We start from the raw sequence: 22,434 nt of genomic DNA, 5'->3' as shown, positions 1-22,434 counted from the left end.
ACTTGTTCTCAACTGGCCTACCTGGTTAGATAAAGGTGAAATCAAGGTGAAATAAAGGTGAAATAAAGGTGAAATAAAATAATAAAACGTACTGAGCTGCCAGCTGATATGTTCTGTTCACATTGGCCTTTTCAGAAACAATGATGGATTCACAACCAGGCAGCTTGGTTTCACTCAGCTCAGGGGTGTGAAAAGCCTTATATACCCCCTGTCCCAGAGGAAGGTTGGTAAAAAGGGGAGAGAAGCATGTCTGAGGAAGATGTGCTGACAATCCTTCTCCTTAGCAGGTGTGGCTAATGCAATTATTTCCTGACACAACTTCCCTCTTGCGCCTAGACCTTTCTTTTCATAAACATTTTCAAAAGGCTTTTTCCTTTCTGTAGTTTTAGCAGATGTAAAGTTAATGGGAAATGCCACGCTGTGGACCACCTAGCGTTACAAACAGAGGATGGGTGGAGGGAACAGAGAGAACAGAGGGAAGAGAACAGGGGGAAGAGCGGAGGAAACAGAGGAAGAGAACAGGGGGAAGAGGGGAGGAAACAGAGGAAGAGAACAGGGGGAAGAGGGGAGGGAACAGAGGAAGAGAACAGGGGGAAGAGGGGAGGGAACAGAGGAAGAGAACAGGGGGAAGAGGGGAGGAAACAGAGGAAGAGAACAGGGGGAAGAGGGGAGGGAACAGAGGAAGAGAACAGGGGGAAGAGGGGAGGGAACAGAGGAAGAGAACAGGGGGAAGAGGGGAGGGAACAGAGGAAGAGAACAGGGGGAAGAGGGGAGGAAACAGAGGAAGAGAACAGGGGGAAGAGGGGAGGAAACAGAGGAAGAGAACAGGGGGAAGAGGGGAGGAAACAGAGGAAGAGAACAGGGGGAAGAGGGGAGGGAACAGAGGAAGAGAACAGGGGGAAGAGGGGAGGGAACAGAGGAAGAGAACAGGGGGAAGAGGGGAGGGAACAGAGGAAGAGAACAGGGGGAAGAGGGGAGGAAACAGAGGAAGAGAACAGGGGGAAGAGGGGAGGGAACAGAGGAAGAGGGGAGGAAACAGAGGAAGAGAACAGGGGGAAGAGCAGAGGGAACAGAGGAAGAGGGGAGGAAACAGAGGGAAGAGAACAGGGGAAGAGCAGAGGGAACAGAGGAAGAGGGGAGGAAACAGAGGAAGAGAACAGGGGGAAGAGGGGAGGTAACAGAGGAAGAGAACAGGGAGAAGAGGGGAGGAAACAGAGAAGAGGGGAGGAAACAGAGAAGAGGGGAGGAAACAGAGAAGAGGGGAGGAAACAGAGGGAAGAGAACAGGGGGAAGAGCAGAGGGAACAGAGGAAGAGGGGAGGGAACAGAGGAAGAGAACAGGGGGAAGAGCAGAGGGAACAGAGGAAGAGGGGAGGGAACAGAGGAAGAGAACAGGGGGAAGAGGGGAGGAAACAGAGGAAGAGAACAGGGGGAAGAGGGGAGGGAACAGAGGAAGAGAACAGGGGGAAGAGGGGAGGGAACAGAGGGAAGAGAACAGGGGGAAGAGCGGAGGGAACAGAGGAAGAGAACAGGGGGAAGAGGGGAGGGAACAGAGGAAGAGAACAGGGGGAAGAGGGGAGGGAACAGAGGAAGAGAACAGGGGGAAGAGGGGAGGAAACAGAGAAGAGGGGAGGAAACAGAGGAAGAGAACAGGGGGAAGAGGGGAGGGAACAGAGGAAGAGAACAGGGGGAAGAGGGGAGGGAACAGAGGAAGAGGGGAGGAAACAGGGTTTCTGCTTGTCGTGAGTGGTTTCCTGCTTGTCGTGAGTGGTTTCCTGCTTGTCGTGAGTGGTTTCCTGCTTGTCGTGAGTGGTTTCCTGCTTGTCGTGAGTGGTTTCCTGCTTGTCGTGAGTGGTTTCCTGCTTGTCGTGAGTGGTTTCCTGCTTGTCGTGAGTGGTTTCCTGCTTGTCATGAGTGGTTTCCTGCTTGTCATGAGTGGTTTCCTGCTTGTCATGAGTGGTTTCCTGCTTGTCGTGAGTGGTTTCCTGCTTGTCGTGAGTGGTTTCCTGCTTGTCATGAGTGGTTTCCTGCTTGTCATGAGTGGTTTCCTGCTTGTCATGAGTGGTTTCCTGCTTGTCATGAGTGGTTTCCTGTCAATCCACTAAACTGGTACACAGCCTACAGGAGTGCGCCCTGACCTTAAACAACAACATCCTCTTTCATGACCTACTAATACCATTGTGACCCTGAGACTAGAGAGTTGTTAATGAGGAAAACAGCAGCAGACTGTGTGGCTGTATGAGGTCAGACAGGCATGCTAACAGTTGACTGGTTAGCTTGGAGTAGTGGATCATTTTTGATACACACAGGAAACTGTTGAACGTGAAAACCCCAGCAGCGTTGCAGTTCTTGACACAAACCGTTGCGCCTAGTACCTACTACCATACCCCGTTCAAAGGCACATAAATATTTTGTCTTATCCATTCACCTTCTGAATGTCACACGTAGACAATCCATGTCTCAGTTGTCTCAAGGCTTAAAAATCCTTCGTTAACCTGTCTCCTCCCCTTCATCTACTCTGATTGAAATGGATTCAACAAGTGACATCAATAAGGGGTCATAGCTTTCACCTGGATTCACCTGGTTAGTCTGTTATGGAAAGAGCCGTTGTTCATAATGTTTTGTCCACTCAGTGTAGAATAGATCTCCTGGAAAGAGTCTCATCAATGCTTCTCTTCTCTAATCACAGTGACGGAAGGTGAAGGTGGTTTATTGGTTGATTTGGCATGAGTTCCAAGTGTGGAGGTCTAAGCATGGCTGTATCGATGGAGGCTTCCACAGGCATTCTGATGGTGATGATGGAGGCTTCCACAGGCATTCTGATGGTGATGATGGAGGCTTCCACAGGCATTCTGATGGTGATGATGGTGGCTTCCACAGGCATTCTGATGGTGATGATGGAGGCTTCCACAGGCATTCTGATGGTGATGATGGAGGCTTCCACAGGCATTCTGATGGTGATGATGGAGGCTTCCACAGGCATTCTGATGGTGATGATGGAGGCTTCCACAGGCATTCTGATGGTGATGATGGAGGCTTCCACAGGCATTCTGATGGTGATGATGGAGGCTTCCACAGGCATTCTGATGGTGATGCAGGTTGACGTGTGACTGGGGAGGTGTGATCACTATGATACAGGCACCAGCTAGTATATCATCTAGAACAGGGTTTCCCAACCTTTTCCCCAGGGCCCCTTTTTATTTATTTGGTATAATATTTTATTGAGTCTATATTAAATACACCACAAGCTTGGTTGGTACAACTCTCACAGGCTCACAATACAAAACTCATAAAAACTCAAAATCATTTAACATGTCTGTGCCTGCTCCGTCTGTTTCCCTTCAGATTTAATCAGGATACACAATTTAGCACAACGCAGGGCTCCCGAGTGACTCAGCGGTCTAAGGCACTGCATCTCAATGCAAGAGGTGTCACTACAGTCCCAGGTTCAAATCCATGCTGTATCACATCGGGCCGTGATTGGGAGTCCCATAGGCACAATTGGTCCAGGTTTGGCCGGGGTAGGCCATCATTGTAAATACGAATTCGTTTTTAACTGACTTGCCTGGTTAAAAGGTTAAATAAAAATAAATAAATCCCCATTGAGTAATATATGCTATGATTGGTGACACTCCTATAAAATAGCTTTGTAAAACAGTTCTTCAGCTGTCCCCATTTTATGGTTTCAGGTAGAACTATTTTGGGTTCCATGTAGAACCCTCGGTGGAAAGGGAAACCAAAAGGGTTCTACCTGGAACCAAGAAGGGTTCTGGGGACAGCCGAATAACTGTTTTAGGTTCTAAGAGTGTAGAGGCGATGAGAGAGCAGGGTTGTGTAAGAATTTGATTCTCCCTTTGTCAGTTACACAACCCTGCTCGCTCTTTCATCTTTCCTTCCTAAAACTTTTGCCTAATTTGCCAGTCATGTAGGAAGGGCTGAATCTGAGGTCAGTGTAGGTGAACTCCCCAGACCAGCTATTTCCAGGTTTCATCTGCCAAACATCCTCTTTTCTTTCCACTTTTATTCAAAGCACACTGAGATGGCCTGGTCCCAGATCTGTGTGTGCTGTCTGGCGTCCGAGCTCCCCCAGGACCAGAGTGACGTACACTGAGATGGCCTGGTCCCAGATCTGTGTGTGCTGTCTGGCGTCCGAGCTCCCCCAGGACCAGAGTGACGTACACTGAGATGGCCTGGTCCCAGATCTGTGTGTGCTGTCTGGCGTCCTAGCTCCCCCAGGACCAGAGTGACGTACACTGAGATGGCCTGGTCCCAGATCTGTGTGTGCTGTCTGGCGTCCTAGCTCCCCCAGGACCAGAGTGACGTACACTGAGATGGCCTGGTGCCAGATCTGTGTGTGCTGTCTGGCGTCCTAGCTCCCCAGGGACCAGAGTGACGTACACTGAGATGGCCTGGTCCCAGATCTGTGTGTGCTGTCTGGCATCCTAGCTCCCCCAGGACCAGAGTGACGTACACTGAGATGGCCTGGTCCCAGATCTGTGTTTGCTGTCTGGCGTCCTAGCTCCCCCAGGACCAGAGTGACGTGCACTGAGATGGCCTGGTCCCAGATCTGTGTTTGCTGTCTTGCCAACACCCATGGTCATCATCACGTAGTGATCAACAGACTGAGACCAGCCTAGCATTGAGATGATGGTTAAAAATAATCTATATACGATATTAAAACACTCTCATTGATAATGTTGAAACAACGTTGATTGAAGCAGGTTTTTTTGCCCAGTGGACTGGCCCGTTAAGTCTCAAGTCAGACGCTGTAGTAAAACACATGGGTATCATTCTGTGAGACAAACATGTATTCACACCTTCCAGTACTGATATGATCTCGCTCACTCCTGTCTCTCTTCAGTTGCTGCTAGTGCACTTGGCTGGATAAACACTTCCATGGACACTGATGCAAATGGTAAGAAAATAATCTCCCCCTCTTGCCCGGGAATCAACACCCATCCACATGCATGGAAATGAAACTGATTAAATCTTTGGGTGCAACCGAATTTCCTACAGGTTTACTGTTTATTCATAAATGGTACGCTGTCATTACTAAAAACACACAATATAAAGGCTGCTCTTCAGGAGTTCTAATGACTGAGTCCAAAAGACATTGAAGGAGCGGCGGTTTCACAACTAACGATCAACAGTTCTATTGTGTAGTGCTGCTACTGGCTCCAAATCAGATCCAAAATGTTTCAGAACCTCCTCAATGGGTCTCTTGTTCAAGTGTCCTTGAGTGATCTCACCGCTTCAGTGCTGCCTGTCCCCCAAATGAGTCCATTTCAAACACAGCAAACAATCACATTGATGTAGCCCAGCTGTTAGAACACAAGCTGACACAGGGCAGCAGGTAGCCTAGCCGTTAGAACACAAGCTGACACAGGGCAGCAGGTAGCCTAGCTGTTAGAACACAAGCTGACACAGGGCAGCACGTAGCCTAGCTGTTAGAACACAAGCTGACACAGGGCAGCAGGTAGCCTAGCTGTTAGAACACAAGCTGACACAGGGCAGCAGGTAGCCTAGCCGTTAGAACACAAGCTGACACAGGGCAGCAGGTAGCCTAGCCGTTAGAACACAAGCTGACACAGGGCAGCAGGTAGCCTAGCCGTTAGAACACAAGCTGACACAGGGCAGCAGGTAGCCTAGCCGTTAGAACACAAGCTGACACAGGGCAGCACGTAGCCTAGCCGTTAGAACACAAGCTGACACAGGGCAGCAGGTAGCCTAGCCGTTAGAACACAAGCTGACACAGGGCAGCAGGTAGCCTAGCTGTTAGAACACAAGCTGACACAGGGCAGCAGGTAGCCTAGCTGTTAGAACACAAGCTGACACAGGGCAGCACGTAGCCTAGCTGTTAGAACACAAGCTGACACAGGGCAGCAGGTAGCCTAGCTGTTAGAACACAAGCTGACACAGGGCAGCAGGTAGCCTAGCCGTTAGAACACAAGCTGACACAGGGCAGCAGGTAGCCTAGCCGTTAGAACACAAGCTGACACAGGGCAGCAGGTAGCCTAGCCGTTAGAACACAAGCTGACACAGGGCAGCACGTAGCCTAGCCGTTAGAACACAAGCTGACACAGGGCAGCAGGTAGCCTAGCCGTTAGAACACAAGCTGACACAGGGCAGCAGGTAGCCTAGCTGTTAGAACACAAGCTGACACAGGGCAGCAGGTAGCCTAGCTGTTAGAACACAAGCTGACACAGGGCAGCAGGTAGCCTAGCTGTTAGAACACAAGCTGACACAGGGCAGCAGGTAGCCTAGCCGTTAGAACACAAGCTGACACAGGGCAGCAGGTAGCCTAGCTGTTAGAACACAAGCTGACACAGGGCAGCACGTAGCCTAGCTGTTAGAACACAAGCTGACACAGGGCAGCAGGTAGCCTAGCTGTTAGAACACAAGCTGACACAGGGCAGCAGGTAGCCTAGCCGTTAGAACACAAGCTGACACAGGGCAGCAGGTAGCCTAGCCGTTAGAACACAAGCTGACACAGGGCAGCAGGTAGCCTAGCCGTTAGAACACAAGCTGACACAGGGCAGCAGGTAGCCTAGCCGTTAGAACACAAGCTGACACAGGGCAGCACGTAGCCTAGCCGTTAGAACACAAGCTGACACAGGGCAGCAGGTAGCCTAGCCGTTAGAACACAAGCTGACACAGGGCAGCAGGTAGCCTAGCTGTTAGAACACAAGCTGACACAGGGCAGCAGGTAGCCTAGCTGTTAGAACACAAGCTGACACAGGGCAGCAGGTAGCCTAGCTGTTAGAACACAAGCTGACACAGGGCAGCAGGTAGCCTAGCTGTTAGAACACAAGCTGACACAGGGCAGCAGGTAGCCTAGCTGTTAGAACACAAGCTGACACAGGGCAGCAGGTAGCCTAGCCGTTAGAACACAAGCTGACACAGGGCAGCAGGTAGCCTAGCTGTTAGAACACAAGCTGACACAGGGCAGCAGGTAGCCTAGCCGTTAGAACACAAGCTGACACAGGGCAGCAGGTAGCCTAGCTGTTAGAACACAAGCTGACACAGGGCAGCACGTAGCCTAGCCGTTAGAACACAAGCTGACACAGGGCAGCAGGTAGCCTAGCTGTTATAGCACAAGCTGACACAGGGCAGCAGGTAGCCTAGCTGTTAGAGCACAAGCTGACACAGGGCAGCACGTAGCCTAGCTGTTAGAGCACAAGCTGACACAGGGCAGCACGTAGCCTAGCTGTTAGAACACAAGCTGTCACAGGGCAGCACGTAGCCTAGCTGTTAGAGCACAAGCTGACACAGGGCAGCACGTAGCCTAGCTGTTAGAACACAAGCTGACACAGGGCAGCACGTAGCCTAGCTGTTAGAACACAAGCTGACACAGGGCAGCAGGTAGCCTAGCTGTTAGAGCACAAGCTGACACAGGGCAGCAGGTAGCCTAGCTGTTAGAGCACAAGCTGACACAGGGCAGCAGGTAGCCTAGCTGTTAGAGCACAAGCTGACACAGGGCAGCAGGTAGCCTAGCTGTTAGAGCACAAGCTGACACAGGGCAGCAGGTAGCCTAGCTGTTAGAGCACAAGCTGACACAGGGCAGCACGTAGCCTAGCTGTTAGAACACAAGCTGACACAGGGCAGCAGGTAGCCTAGCTGTTAGAACACAAGCTGACACAGGGCAGCAGGTAGCCTAGCTGTTAGAACACAAGCTGACACAGGGCAGCACGTAGCCTAGCTGTTAGAACACAAGCTGACACAGGGCAGCACGTAGCCTAGCTGTTAGAACACAAGCTGACACAGGGCAGCACGTAGCCTAGCCGTTAGAGCGTTGCACCAGTAGCTAAAAGGTTGCTGGTTGGAATACCCAAGGTGACAAATCTGTCGATCTGTCCTTGAGCAAGGCACATAACCCACATTTGCTCCAGGGGTGGTGTACTATTATGGCTGACCCTGTAAAACAACAAATGTCACTGCACTTATCATGTGTATAAAACAATTTTTCCCCCACAAGCATTTCACTACACCGACCAATAACATTTGATTTGATTCGAGATGTAAATTGACTTCCTGCTGTGTCCACAGTTTAATAAATGGATTCTCTTTAAAAGCTTCCAACCTACTTCACTTTAGTATATCAGGCTTGCTAAACATAACCCGAAGCGCTCAATTAGACCCTTGAATGTCCAACACAAGTACACTTCAACTCACTATTCCCCATTACAATGGGGCTCCCGAGTGGCACAGCGGTCTAAGGCACTCAGTGCTAGAGGTGTCACTACAGACCCTTGTTCAAATCCAGGCTGTATCACAACCGGCTGTGATTGGGAATCCAATAGGGTGGTGCACAATTGGCCCAGCGTCATCCGGGGTAGGCCGTCATTGTAAGTAAGAATTTGTTCTTAACTGACTTACCTAGTTAAGAGAAAATAGATATTGTCTATGTCTCTTTCAGACATGAAAGAGGTTGAGCCATATGCAGCCTGATAACCTTTCAATAAGAAGGGAGACAGGCTTTACAATACCGACGGCTGCCATTGCTATAGTGTTTAGCTTCAGGGGACATTTAACTTGACTTTACAGGCTACTACACACATCACCTGGAATGCAGGCTACGGTATTCGTTCCTATTCAGCAGACAAAGAAAATAAAAAAAACATGGCCCTGGGCTTATGACAATGACTGCACAAAGAACAACGTAGCTCCTGAAACAAGGGTATCTGTGATGAGACTACGGCAAAAGTGAAGTCATCCAGGGGGAAAGAATGAGATCATTGGGAACAAAACCTATCTACAGTAAATCAGTGAAATGTGTAGTAAAACCGTAGCTGTACTAGGCCGATCTGCAATTAGGCATGGAAAGGCAACCCCCCCCCGTCATACAAAATATATAATTTTCTATAAAGTAGAAAGACCGTTTACCTGCACTCACAAATCCTATTTACAGTGTTGTAATAATGACATTACAGACGCCATAGTCATGATGACGGATGATTAAAAAAAATAACTTAACTACAACACACACTATTGCTTAAAGGGATGATAACGGTTATTAAAGGGTTAGTTCACCCAAGTCTATGGACAAGGTTTGACAGTAATCCATGCTTTGGTTAAGTTTCCCTGGCACTGTTTCCACATTTAGCATTTGTGGCACAAATCCCATTCAAGTCAGGGGACCGATATTAGCATTTTTTCGCGCATCATGTTCAATTAATCCAAAAGTATCTCAAATTGATTGTGAAGCTCAACAACGTCACTTATAGATATTTTTTAAAATTATGCCCCAAAAATGCTAATATCGGTCCCATAACTTGAATGGGATTTGTGCCACTAATGCTAAACCGTTATGGAATCGGGCTCCCGAGTGGCGCAGCGGTCTAAGGCACTGCATCTCAGCGCTGACTTGCCTGGTTAAATAAAGGTTAAATAAAAAAATGGGATCTATGCCACAAATGCTGCATGCGAATCACATGACCCAAGGTCATTTCCATGTAAAAGGACCCATTCAACCCAACATGTGAATGGGTCCTTTCAAAATGGGTGTCAAATGAAAGCTAAGTGTCTGTATGTTTGAGAAATGAAGGCATATATACATTTTTTGAAAAAAATTCCATCCTAAAAATGTGGAATAAGCAAAGGCTTTGGAAAAGGGATCTTTAAAAAACATAAAAAACACAAAAAGTCTTAAAAGATATTAGAAATACGTCAAAACACAATAATGCTGAACTAAAGACCCAACTAATATCAACACTTACACTAGGTAGACAAGACAATTGGAACACCTGCTCTTTCCATGACATAGACTGACCAGGTGAAAGCTATGATCCCTTATTGATGTCACTTGTTAAATCCACTGCAATCAGTGTAGATGAAGGGGAGGAGACAGGTTAAAGAAAGATTGTTAAGCCTTGAGACAATTGAGACATGGATTGTGTATTCAGAGGGTGATTGGGCAAGGAAAAATATTTAAGTGCCTTTGAATGGGGTATGGTAGTAGGTAACAGGCACACCGGTTTGTGTCAAAAACCGTCAATAATGCTGGGTTTTTCAAGCTCAACTGTTTCCCGTGTGTATCGATCAAGACACGGTCGCCAGCTGTACTGTGTCTCCTCTGACACATTGGTGCGGCTGGCTTGCGGGTTAAGTGGGCATTGTGTCAAGAAGCAGCGTGGCTTGGTTGGGTTGCGTTTCGGAGGACGCGCTGCTTTCGACCTTCGCCTCTCTCGAGTACGTACGGGAGTTGCAGCGATGAGACAAGACTGTAACTACCAATTGGTTACCATGAAATTGGGGAGAAAACGGGATAAAAATAAAATAGACTTTTAACCTAAATACAATGACGTGGTGACATTTTTGTATTTATTTCATGTTGAATTCACTTTAGTTGACAACTCAACCAGATGTAAATCAAAACTAGACGTTGAACTGACATCTAGCATAGACGCATAGAAATAGCATAGAAATAGCATAGACACATAGAAATAGCATAGAAATAGCATAGACGCATAGAAATAGCATAGACGCATAGAAATAGCATAGACGCATAGAAATAGCCTAGAAATAGCCTAGAAATAGCCTAGAAATAGCCTAGAAATAGCATAGACGCATAGAAATAGCATAGACGCATAGAAATAGCATAGAAATAGCATAGACGCATAGAAATAGCATAGACGCATAGAAATAGCATAGAAATAGCATAGACGCATAGAAATAGCATAGAAATAGCATAGATGCATAGAAATAGCATAGACGCATAGAAATAGCATAGACGCACAGAAATAGCATAGACGCATAGAAATAGCATAGAAATAGCATAGACGCATAGAAATAGCATAGAAATAGCATAGAAATAGCATAGACACATAGAAATAGCATAGAAATAGCATAGACGCATAGAAATAGCATAGAAATAGCATAGAAATAGCATAGACACATAGAAATAGCATAGAAATTGCATAGACACATAGAAATAGCATAGAAATAGCATAGAAATAGTATAGAAATAGCACAGAAATAGCATAGACACATAGAAATAGCATAGAAATAGCATAGAAATAGCATAGACACATAGAAATAGCATAGAAATAGCATAGAAATAGCATAGACACATAGAAATAGCATAGACGCATAGAAATAGCATAGACGCAGACGCATATAAATAGCATAGAAATAGCATAGAAATAGCATAGACACATAGAAATAGCATAGAAATAGCATAGACGCATAGAAATAGCATAGACGCATAGAAATAGCATAGAAATAGCATAGAAATAGCACAGAAATAGCATAGACACATAGAAATATCATAGAAATAGCATAGAAATAGCATAGACACATAGAAATAGCATAGAAATAGCATAGACACATAGAAATAGCATAGACGCATAGAAATAGCATAGACGCAGACGCATAGAAATAGCATAGAAATAGCATAGACACATAGAAATAGCATAGAAATAGCATAGACACATAGAAATAGCATAGAAATAGCATAGACACATAGAAATAGCATAGAAATAGCATAGACGCATAGAAATAGCATCGAAATAGCATAGAAATAGCATAGACACATAGAAATAGCATAGACACATAGAAATAGCATATAAATAGCATAGAACTAGCTGAATAGAAATAGCAAAATGCATCACTGAGGTGGGTGCTACACATTGATGGTGGATGAGGTGAGTTTCCTCCTACTATGTAAAGCGCTTTGAGAACCTCAGTTGGTAGAAAAGCACTATATTAATTATTATTTATTATTATTATTTGTATACGATCACATACACTACATGGTCAAAAGTATGTGGACACCTGCTCGTTGAACATCTCATTCCAAAATCGTGGGCATTAATATGGAGTTGGTCCCGTTACTGTTATAACAGCCTCCACTCTTTTGGGAAGGCTTTCCACTAGATGTGGGACTTGCTTCCATTCAGCCACAAGAGCAATAGTGAGGTCGGGCACTGATGTTGAGTGATTAGGCCTGGCTCGCAGTCGGCGTTCCAATCCATGCCAAAGGTGTTCGATGGGTTTTGAGGTCAAGGCTCTGTGCAGGCCAGTCAAGTTCTTCCACACCGATATCTTGACAAACCATTTCTGTATGGACCTCACTTTGTGCCCGGGGGCATTGTCATGTTGAAACAGGAAAGGGCCTTCCCCAAACTGTTGCCACAAAGTTGGAAGCACAGAATTGTATAAAATATGCTGTAGCGTTAAGATTTCCCTTCACTGGAACTAAAGGGCCTAGCACGAACCATGAAAGACCATTAATCCATTATTCGACAATGTAGAAAATAGTAAAAATAAAGAAAACGCTGGAATGAGTAGGTGTGTCCAAACTTTTGACTGGTACTGTATTTATATATGCCAAGAGTGTTCAAAGCTGTCATCAAGGCAAAGGGTGGCTACTTTGAAGAATCTCAAATATAAAATATATTTTGATTTGTTTAAACACTATTTTGGTTACTACATGATTCCATAATTAGTTTTGACGTCTTCACTATTATTCTACATTGTAGAAAATAGTCAAAATAAAGAAAAACCCTGGAATGAGTAGGTGTGTTGAGACTTTTGACTGGTACTCTATATTTTATATTTGTTTTCATTTTTGCTCAGAAAACTTGGGGGGGGGGCAAATAAAACCACCCATTGGCTAAATTCGTCAGTTGGGGAACCCTGCTGTAAACTTAGTTTGATTGCTTGTTTGTTTACTGTTAATTTAACTAGCCTAAATGTAGATTGTGTCACGCCTTTATCGATCTGATATTGTATTTACTAGGCCTACCTCTTGGTACCACTGTTTTGTTCTGTATTCTTGGTATTCTAAGCCAAACTGCTATTCAGTATTTTTGTTTGCATGCATGCTACTTTCACTATTTATTTTGCATTATTCGGGTAAGGCAGCTGTGTGTACGGCCACATTTACATAGGCTATTTGTAATAGGGCAAACAGCCTATCTAAACGCCATTGCTGTAGGAGGCTGTCCATTGTGCTGATACAACAACAGAGATGGGATACAGATTTCAAAAGCACTCAATGATCTCGGAGTCTTGGCATTTGAACGTTACGTTTATTATGGTATTCCAATTCAAGAACCCCGATTTCAACAGCCCCTTTGGTCACTTTATCCTGGCGCTGGTCCGAGTACGTTACAGTACAGTAGAGTACAGTACAGTATAGTATAGAACAGTACAGTACAGTATAGTAGAGAACAGTACAGTACAGTATAGACCAGTACAGTATAGTAGAGTACAGTATTGTAGAGTACAGTAGAGTAGAGAACAGTACAGTACAGTAGAGTACAGTATAGTATAGAACAGTACAGTAGAGTACAGTATAGTATAGAACAGTACATTAGAGTACAGTATAGTAGAGAACAGTAGAGAAGAGTAGAAAATAGTGGAGTACAGTACAGTACAGTAGAGTACTAGAGTTGAGTACACTATAATGTACTGTATTGTACTGAACTATACTCTACTTGACTCTACTGTACTGAACTCTACTGTACTGAACTCTACTCTACTGTTGTGTGCAGTTCTGTACTGTACTGTACTCTACTGTACTGAACTCTACTGTACTGGACTCTACTGTACTGAACTCTTCTGTACTGTTCTGTACTGTACTCTACTGTACTGAACTCTACTGTACTGTTCTGTGCAGTTCTGTACTGTACTCCTCTCTACTATGCTGTACTTTGATGTCCAAACTTGTGAAACATAGACGCCTATGATTGGTTCAGATTTGGTCCGTTCCGGACCAACCAAATTCGGTCTTGTTTGGGGTCAGAGGTCATTAAAATAATAGTCAGTGTGTAGAATAATACCCAAATATGCAAAAGAGGATATTGTTATATTTATACCTGTTAGAACCTATTTAGAATACATCACCATGAAGAGAATGACATTCATATCCCTAATTATGCATTCCTGTGTAGTACAGATCAGGGACCCATAATGAAATTCAGTTATCAGGTGTAAATCCACTTCACTTACTGTAGTTCAAAAACCAAAAGAGATTTTTTTCAAAGTCAGGGTGTCATGTCATAGCCCCATTCTTTCTGCAGACATCTTGAATCTTAATTTTAGAGCAGATATTTAACAGAGAGGAAGCTATTATAATACTGTATACAGATCAGAGAGGAAGCTATTATAATACTGTATACAGATCAGAGAGGAAGCTATTATAATACTGTATACAGATCAGAGAGGAAGCTATTATAATACTGTATACAGATCAGAGAGGAAGCTATTATAATACTGTATACAGATCAGAGAGGAAGCTATTATAATACTGTATACAGATCAGAGGGGAAGCTATTATAATACTGTATACAGATCAGAGGGGAAGCTATTATAATACTGTATACAGATCAGATCAGAGAGGAAGCTATTATAATACTGTATACAGATCAGAGGGGAAGCTATTATAATACTGTATACAGATCAGATCAGAGAGGAAGCTATTATAATACTGTATACAGATCAGATCAGAGGGGAAGCTATTATAATACTGTATACAGATCAGATCAGAGGGGAAGCTATTATAATACTGTATACAGATCAGATCAGAGAGGAAGCTATTATAATACTGTATACAGATCAGATCAGAGAGGAAGCTATTATAATACTGTATACAGATCAGATCAGAGAGGAAGCTATTATAATACTGTATACAGATCAGTTCAGAGAGGAAGCTATTATAATACTGTATACAGATCAGATCAGAGAGGAAGCTATTATAATACTGTATACAGATCAGATCAGAGAGGAAGCTATTAAAAAGCTGTTTATGCCCGTTTGGATTTGGCTTCTCTCCAATCACATCGAGAGCAGAGACTTACTCATTGACAGAAACTGGTTGTTCATCTACTTGTGTTGTTGTCCTCCGGTGACTAGCTAGCTAGCTAAAATTGTCCATTTCCTAAATTAGCCATGGATGAAGATATGGTTTTGGACGTGTGATTTTACTTAATTCTACATACAGGCCATTGATTTAAAAATAAAAATAAAAAATAAAATAAAATAAAAAATTGGCGCCGGAAAAGAAGGCTGATGTTTTACGTGTCCCCAACCGATTGTATTTTTTGTTTGTTTTCTCACATTGTTTGTAACTTCTTTTTTAACTTCTTTTGTACATAATGTTGCCGCTACCGTCTCTTATGACCGAAAATAACTTCTGGACATCAGAACTGCGATTACTCACCACGGACTGGCAGAATCCTTTTTTTCCTTGAACGAGTCTGACGAGCCCGACGTGAACGATATACTGCTTCACCGGGAACACGCCCAGATCCCCGTGATTTGCGTGAAGAGGAGACAGAGACAAAGGGGCTGGAGGGCGGGCTGCCTTCTGAGAATTCGTAGGCGATTGAATAAACCCCCACTTCCTTCCATTCTGCTAGCAAACGTGCAATCTTTGGAGAATAAAATCGATGACCTACGCAGCAGATTAAACTACAAACGGGACATTCAAAACTGTAACATCTTATGCTTCACGGCGTCGTGGCTGAACGACGACACTATCAACATACAGCTGGCTGGTTATACGCTGCACCGGCAGGAGAGAACAGCAGCGTCTGGTAAGACAAGGGGTGGCTGGTTATATGCTGCACCGGCAGGAGAGAACAGCAGCGTCTGGTAAGACAAGGGGTGGCTGGTTATACGCTGCACCGGCAGGATAGAACAGCAGCGTCTGGTAAGACAAGGGGTGGCTGGTTATACGCTGCACCGGCAGGATAGAACAGCAGCGTCTGGTAAGACAAGGGGTGGCTGGTTATACGCTGCACCGGCAGGACAGAACAGCAGCGTCTGGTAAGACAAGGGGCGGTGGACTATGTCTTTTTTGTAAATAACAGGAAGTCTCGAACTATTGCTTGCCTGAGGTAGTGTATCTCTTGATAAGCTGTAGACAACACTATCTACCTAGAGGGAGTTCATCTGTATTTTTCATAGCTGTTTACATACCACCACAGACTGAGGCTGGCACTAAGACAGCATTGAATGCATGAGAGCACCAGCTGTTCCGGAAGACTGTGTGATCACGCTCTCCGCAGCCGATGTGAGTAAGACCTTTAAACAGGTCAACATTCACAAGGCCGCAGGGCCAGACGGATTACCAGGACGTGTACTGCGAGCAAGCACTGACCAACTGGCAAGTGTCTTCACTGACATTTTCAACTTCTCCCTGTCTGAATCTGTAATACCAACATGTTTTAAGCAGACCACCATAGTCCCTGTGCCCAAGAATACTAAGGTAACCTGCCTAAAAAACTACCGACCCGTAGCACTCACGTCTGTAGCCATGAAGTGCTTTGAAAGGCTGGTCATGGCTCACATCAACATCATTATCCCAGAAACCCTAGGCCCACTCCAATTTGCATACCGCCCCAACAGATCCACAGATGATGCCATCTCTATTGCACTCCACACTGCCCTTTCCCACCTGGACAAAAGGAACACCTATGTGAGAATGCTATTCATTAACTACAGCTCAGCGTTCAACACAATAATGCCCTCAAAGCTCATCAATAAGCTAAGGACTCTGGGACTAAACACCTCCCTCTGCAACTGGATCCTGGACTTCCTGACGGGCCGCCCCCAGGTGGTAAGGGTAGGTAACAACACATCTGCCACGCTGATCCTCAACACAGGGTTCCCTCAGGGGTGCGTGCTCAGTCCCCTCCTGTACTCTGTTTACTCATGACTGCACGGACAGGCACAACTCCAACACCATCATTAAGTTTGCCGATGACATAACAGTGATAGGCCTGACCACTGACAACAACGAGACAGCCTATAGGGAGGTGGTCAGAGACCTGGCCGTGTGGTGCCACGACAACAATCTCTCCCTCAAAGTGATCAAGACAAAGGAGATAATTGTGGAATACAGGAAAAAGAGGACCGAGCACGCCCCCATTCTCATCGACAGTCATGAAGAGGGCACGACAAAACCTATTCCCCCTCAGGAGACTGAAAAGATTTGGCATGGGTCCTCAGATCCTCAAAAGGTTCTACAGCTGCACCATCGAGAGCATCCTGACTGGTTGCATTACTGCCTGGTATGGCAACTGCTCGGCCTCCGACCGCAAGACACTACAGAGGGTAGTGCGAACGGCCCAGTACATCACTGGGGCCAAGCTTCCTGTCATCCAGGACCTCTATACCAGGCAGTGTCAGAGGAAGGCCCTGAAAATTGTCAAAGACTCCAGCCACCTAGTCATAGACTGTTCTCTCTACTACCGCACGGCAAGCGGTACAGGAGCGCCAAGTCTAGGTCCAAGAGGCTTCTAAACAGCTTCTACCCCCCATGCCATAAGACTCCTGAATACCTAATCAAATGGCTACCCAGACTATTTACATTGCCCCCCTCCCCCTCTTTTACACCGTTGCTACTCTCTGTTGTTATCATCTATGCATAATCACTTTAATAACTCTACCTACATGTACATATTACCTCAACTAACCGGTGCCCGCGCTGTCTCTGTACCGGTACCCCCCTGTATATAGTCTCGCTATTGTTATTTTACTGCTGCTCTTGAATTACTTGTTACTTTTATTTCTTATTCTAATCCGTATTTTTTTTAAACTGCATTGTTGGTTAGGGGCTCGTAAATAAGCATTTCACTGTAAGGTCACACCTGTTGTATTCGGCGCTTGTGACTAATACAATTTCATTGGATTATAATGGCAATTCTGATCCAACTGTAAAATACATTGTGCCCCTGGACTGAGAGGATGGAAGTTCAATATGTAGCTAGTTGTAGAAGGCTAATGTTAACTAGCTAACGTTGCCCATGAATGGAAGTTAGGTTAGCGAGCAAGCATTTTAGCCATGTAGCCTAGGACAACAACAAATAAAAGTGTGTACTGTATGACAGAGTGATAGACCGTTTTGTCAACATGAAAGAGAGAAGGATGTCATTGGTTGGTGTTTCTCAACAAGTAGGGTGAGTCAACATCTTTTTCAACTTGCACAAACGCACCCCCCCCCCCCCCCCCCCCCCCCACCCCCACACAGAGAAAACATTACCATGGAAAGTCACATATTTAACTTGTTGATTGCACTAAATAGTTTTTGGTATTTTTTTGTCACTGTATTAGACAAAGTGTAGGTGATTTGATGATGTATAGTATAGTGGAGGCAGCTCCTGTTTTCTTTGTGACCTGCAGTAACTCTCTGTGGTTCTAAATCAATAGTTGTTTAGTGGTCTGAAAATGTCAGAAACATTAACTTGCTTGACCAAGCTGTAGGTCCTTTGTTTGTTACATGCTATATGTTTGTGGACTTCACCGGACAGATGTTGCTGTCTGGTTTTGTGATGAAACAAAGGTGTGGTTGAATTTATTCTACCACTGTGTCTTCTTATTGTCTCTGCCTTTAGGCCTGTATATTACAGTCTCAAGGCAAATGAACTAACAGTTTATAGAGCAAACAACGTAATTATTTCTGGCTTTCCCATTGATTTTACCCACGCAAGTTACTGTCTAGAACTGGTGATCTGTCTGATAGTAGTGTGTCTCGTTACTAACCACTGTCTGATAGTAGTGTGTCTCGTTACTAACCACTGTCTGATAGTAGTGTGTCTCGTTACTAACCACTGTCTGATAGTAGTGTGTCTCGTTACTAACCACTGTCTGTAAATGATGATCTGTCTGATAGTAGTGTGTCTCGTTACTAACCACCGTCTGTAACTGATGATCTGTCTGATAGTAGTGTGTCTCGTTACTAACCACTGTCTGATAGTAGTGTGTCTCGTTACTAACCACTGTCTGATAGTAGTGTGTCTCGTTACTAACCACTGTCTGTAACTGGTGATCTGTCTGATAGTAGTGTGTCTCGTTACTAACCACTGTCTGATAGTAGTGTGTCTCGTTACTAACCACTGTCTGATAGTAGTGTGTCTCGTTACTAACCACTGTCGGATAGTAGTGTGTCTCGTTACTAACCACTGTCTGATAGTAGTGTGTCTCGTTACTAACCACTGTCTGATAGTAGTGTGTCTCGTTACTAACCACTGTCTGATAGTAGTGTGTCTCGTTACTAACCACCGTCTGATAGTAGTGTGTCTCGTTACTAACCACTGTCTGTAACTGGTGATCTGTCTGATAGTAGTGTGTCTCGTTACTAACCACTGTCTGTAACTGATGATCTGTCTGATAGTAGTGTGTCTCGTTACTAACCACTGTCTGATAGTAGTGTGTCTCGTTACTAACCACTGTCTGTAACTGATGATCTGTCTGATAGTAGTGTGTCTCGTTACTAACCACTGTCTGATAGTAGTGTGTCTCGTTACTAACCACCGTCTGTAACTGATGATCTGTCTGATAGTAGTGTGTCTCGTTACTAACCACTGTCTGATAGTAGTGTGTCTCGTTACTAACCACTGTCTGTAACTGGTGATCTGTCTGATAGTAGTGTGTCTCGTTACTAACCACTGTCTGTAACTGATGATCTGTCTGATAGTAGTGTGTCTCGTTACTAACCACTGTCTGATAGTAGTGTGTCTCGTTACTAACCACTGTCTGTAACTGATGATCTGTCTGATAGTAGTGTGTCTCGTTACTAACCACTGTCTGATAGTAGTGTGTCTCGTTACTAACCACCGTCTGTAACTGATGATCTGTCTGATAGTAGTGTGTCTCGTTACTAACCACTGTCTGATAGTAGTGTGTCTCGTTACTAACCACTGTCTGTAACTGGTGATCTGTCTGATAGTAGTGTGTCTTGTTACTAACCACTGTCTGATAGTAGTGTGTCTCGTTACTAACCACTGTCTGATAGTAGTGTGTCTCGTTACTAACCACTGTCTGATAGTAGTTTGTCTCGTTACTAACGACTGTCTGATAGTAGTGTGTCTCGTTACTAACCACTGTCTGTAACTGATGATCTGTCTGATAGTAGTGTGTCTCGTTACTAACCACTGTCTGATAGTAGTGTGTCTCGTTACTAACCACTGTCTAGAACTGGTGATCTGTCTGATAGTAGTGTGTCTCGTTACTAACCACTGTCTGATAGTAGTGTGTCTCGTTACTAACCACTGTCTGTAACTGGTGATCTGTCTGATAGTAGTGTGTCTCGTTACTAACCACTGTCTGATAGTAGTGTGTCTCGTTACTAACCACTGTCTGTAACTGATGATCTGTCTGATAGTAGTGTGTCTCGTTACTAACCACTGTCTGATAGTAGTGTGTCTCGTTACTAACCACTGTCTGATAGCAGTGTGTCTCGTTACTAACCACTGTCTGATAGCAGTGTGTCTCGTTACTAACCACTGTCTGTAACTGATGATCTGTCTGATAGTAGTGTGTCTCGTTACTAACCACTGTCTGATAGTAGTGTGTCTCGTTACTAACCACTGTCTGATAGTAGTGTGTCTCGTTACTAACCACTGTCTGTAACTGATGATCTGTCTGATAGTAGTGTGTCTCGTTACTAACCACTGTCTGATAGTAGTGTGTCTCGTTACTAACCACTGTCTGTAACTGATGATCTGTCTGATAGTAGTGTGTCTCGTTACTAACCACTGTCTGATAGTAGTGTGTCTCGTTACTAACCACTGTCTGATAGTAGTGTGTCTCGTTACTAACCACTGTCTGATAGCAGTGTGTCTCGTTACTAACCACTGTCTGATAGTAGTGTGTCTCGTTACTAACCACTGTCTGATAGTAGTGTGTCTCGTTACTAACCACTGTCTGATAGTAGTGTGTCTCGTTACTAACCACTGTCTGATAGTAGTGTGTCTCGTTACTAACCACTGTCTGATAGTAGTGTGTCTCGTTACTAACCACTGTCTGATAGTAGTGTGTCTCGTTACTAACCACTGTCTGATAGTAGTGTGTCTCGTTACTAACCACTGTCTGATAGTAGTGTGTCTCGTTACTAACCACTGTCTGATAGTAGTGTGTCTCGTTACTAACCACTGTCTGATAGTAGTGTGTCTCGTTACTAACCACTGTCTGTAACTGATGATCTGTCTGATAATTAGAACATGCCTGTCGTCACTTTTCAGACAGACACTACATGTACAAGGTGCTGTGAGGTAAACTAATCATCATACCCCAACTACATACCTTGCAGACCCACGGGAGGAACATCACATACTGGGTGACAAGTTTCCATTCCCCGAAGTAGAAACGACCGTGTGAGAACCGTACAGTCTATTTGAGCAGACATGTGACGTCGTATTGTTAACACACTGGTACTCTCTCTCTCCACACCTTGTTCAATATTCTGAATAAACTGCTCAAAGTTAGCACAGAAGAATTCCGTATCAGTTTTCACGTTTTTAGTTTACTTTGTAACCATTTATTTTAATTAAATGTATTTCACCTTTATTTAACCAGGTAGGCTACTTGAGAACAAGTTCTCATTTACAACTGCGACCTGGCCAAGATAAATAGTTATAAATGGATAGGATTAGTGCATAGACTACTCCACAGCACAGTCGCATGAGTGTTGAAGATTTTCATTATGTAATTCAAAAAAACATATTTATATGACCAAGTACCAACCTGTCTCCACCTAATTTGATAGCGTCCCATTTGACCGTTATGTAATAACATAATCATAATAACGTTAGGCTACTGTCCGACTTGAATCAGTTGTTCCCTAATCGTCAACTCATGTCTGTCCTATTTCCAATTAACTTGTCTTTCTTCAAAAAACAACGGGCAAATCCAGTACCAGAAACGCGAAGTATGAATAAATATGCCGCTCAATGTCTGTGGTCTCGACGTGGACAACACCTACCGTGGTGGAAGCTGCGGGTAGCTATGCTGTCGAGTATATCATTTCCACGGCGCACTCACAGAAGAGAAAGTCGGGCGAATGTCCACATCATCGTCTTCGATAGTAAAGAAGTCCGTGGGGTAAAGGTAGACAAGACTGGAAGAGGAGAAGCGGTTGTCGAGGTGTCAAAACGAAGGCAGAGGAGCACTGAGCACATCGAATGTCTGCTGGCTAACTTGTTGCGCTGAGCATCCACAAGCGCAGTGGGCAGTGGCTTATTTGCTGTTCCCTCCTCCTGCATTGTTTTGTGTGTCCTATCTGTAACCTTTACGCTCCAAGGACCTGCACCAAGGACATCACTGACATTCACTCGTGCAGAGAGCGCTCTTTATTCATATCTTGTGTATAAAAAAAAATATCCAGAATCATGTTGGCTTAACAACATAATATTAGGCATTATAGGCCTACTCCAGATATGAATAGCCTACGGCATTATACAATATGTGGGCTGAGAGATTCTTGCTAAACCCTAGACCTACATGTTCATTCAATTATGAAAATAAAACATGCAAATTGACTTACACAATTCGAAGAACACAGAAAATGTACATTCCCATTAAAAAGCATGTGCACTGTGTGTGGAACAAAGGTGCCTTTCATAATAAAACTGATGGAGGGAGGAAGCCAGCACCTGATTAGAAAGGGGGCTAAGGGGGGTATGGAGTCCACGTGCTTCACGTTGGCTGT

At 44.6% G+C, this 22,434-nt stretch overlaps 1 protein-coding gene across 1 annotated transcript in view; it reads right to left on the bottom strand.

Annotated features, from left to right (window-relative positions):
- Positions 1 to 21,908, bottom strand: part of LOC120051682 (leucine-rich repeat extensin-like protein 2) — a 129,344-nt gene extending 107,436 nt beyond the window's left edge. The window contains exon 1 of the mRNA XM_038998573.1: positions 21,709 to 21,908. The gene's annotated coding sequence lies outside the window, so the exon portion shown is untranslated. The remainder of the gene's footprint in view (positions 1 to 21,708) is intronic.
- Positions 21,909 to 22,434: the final 526 nt, after the last annotated feature.

This window comes from Salvelinus namaycush, chromosome 8 (assembly GCF_016432855.1).
Source record: "Salvelinus namaycush isolate Seneca chromosome 8, SaNama_1.0, whole genome shotgun sequence".
Classification (NCBI taxonomy): Eukaryota; Metazoa; Chordata; class Actinopteri; order Salmoniformes; family Salmonidae; genus Salvelinus; species Salvelinus namaycush.
Note: the sequence above shows the minus strand (reverse complement) of the source record. Positions and strands in the feature narration are given on the sequence as shown.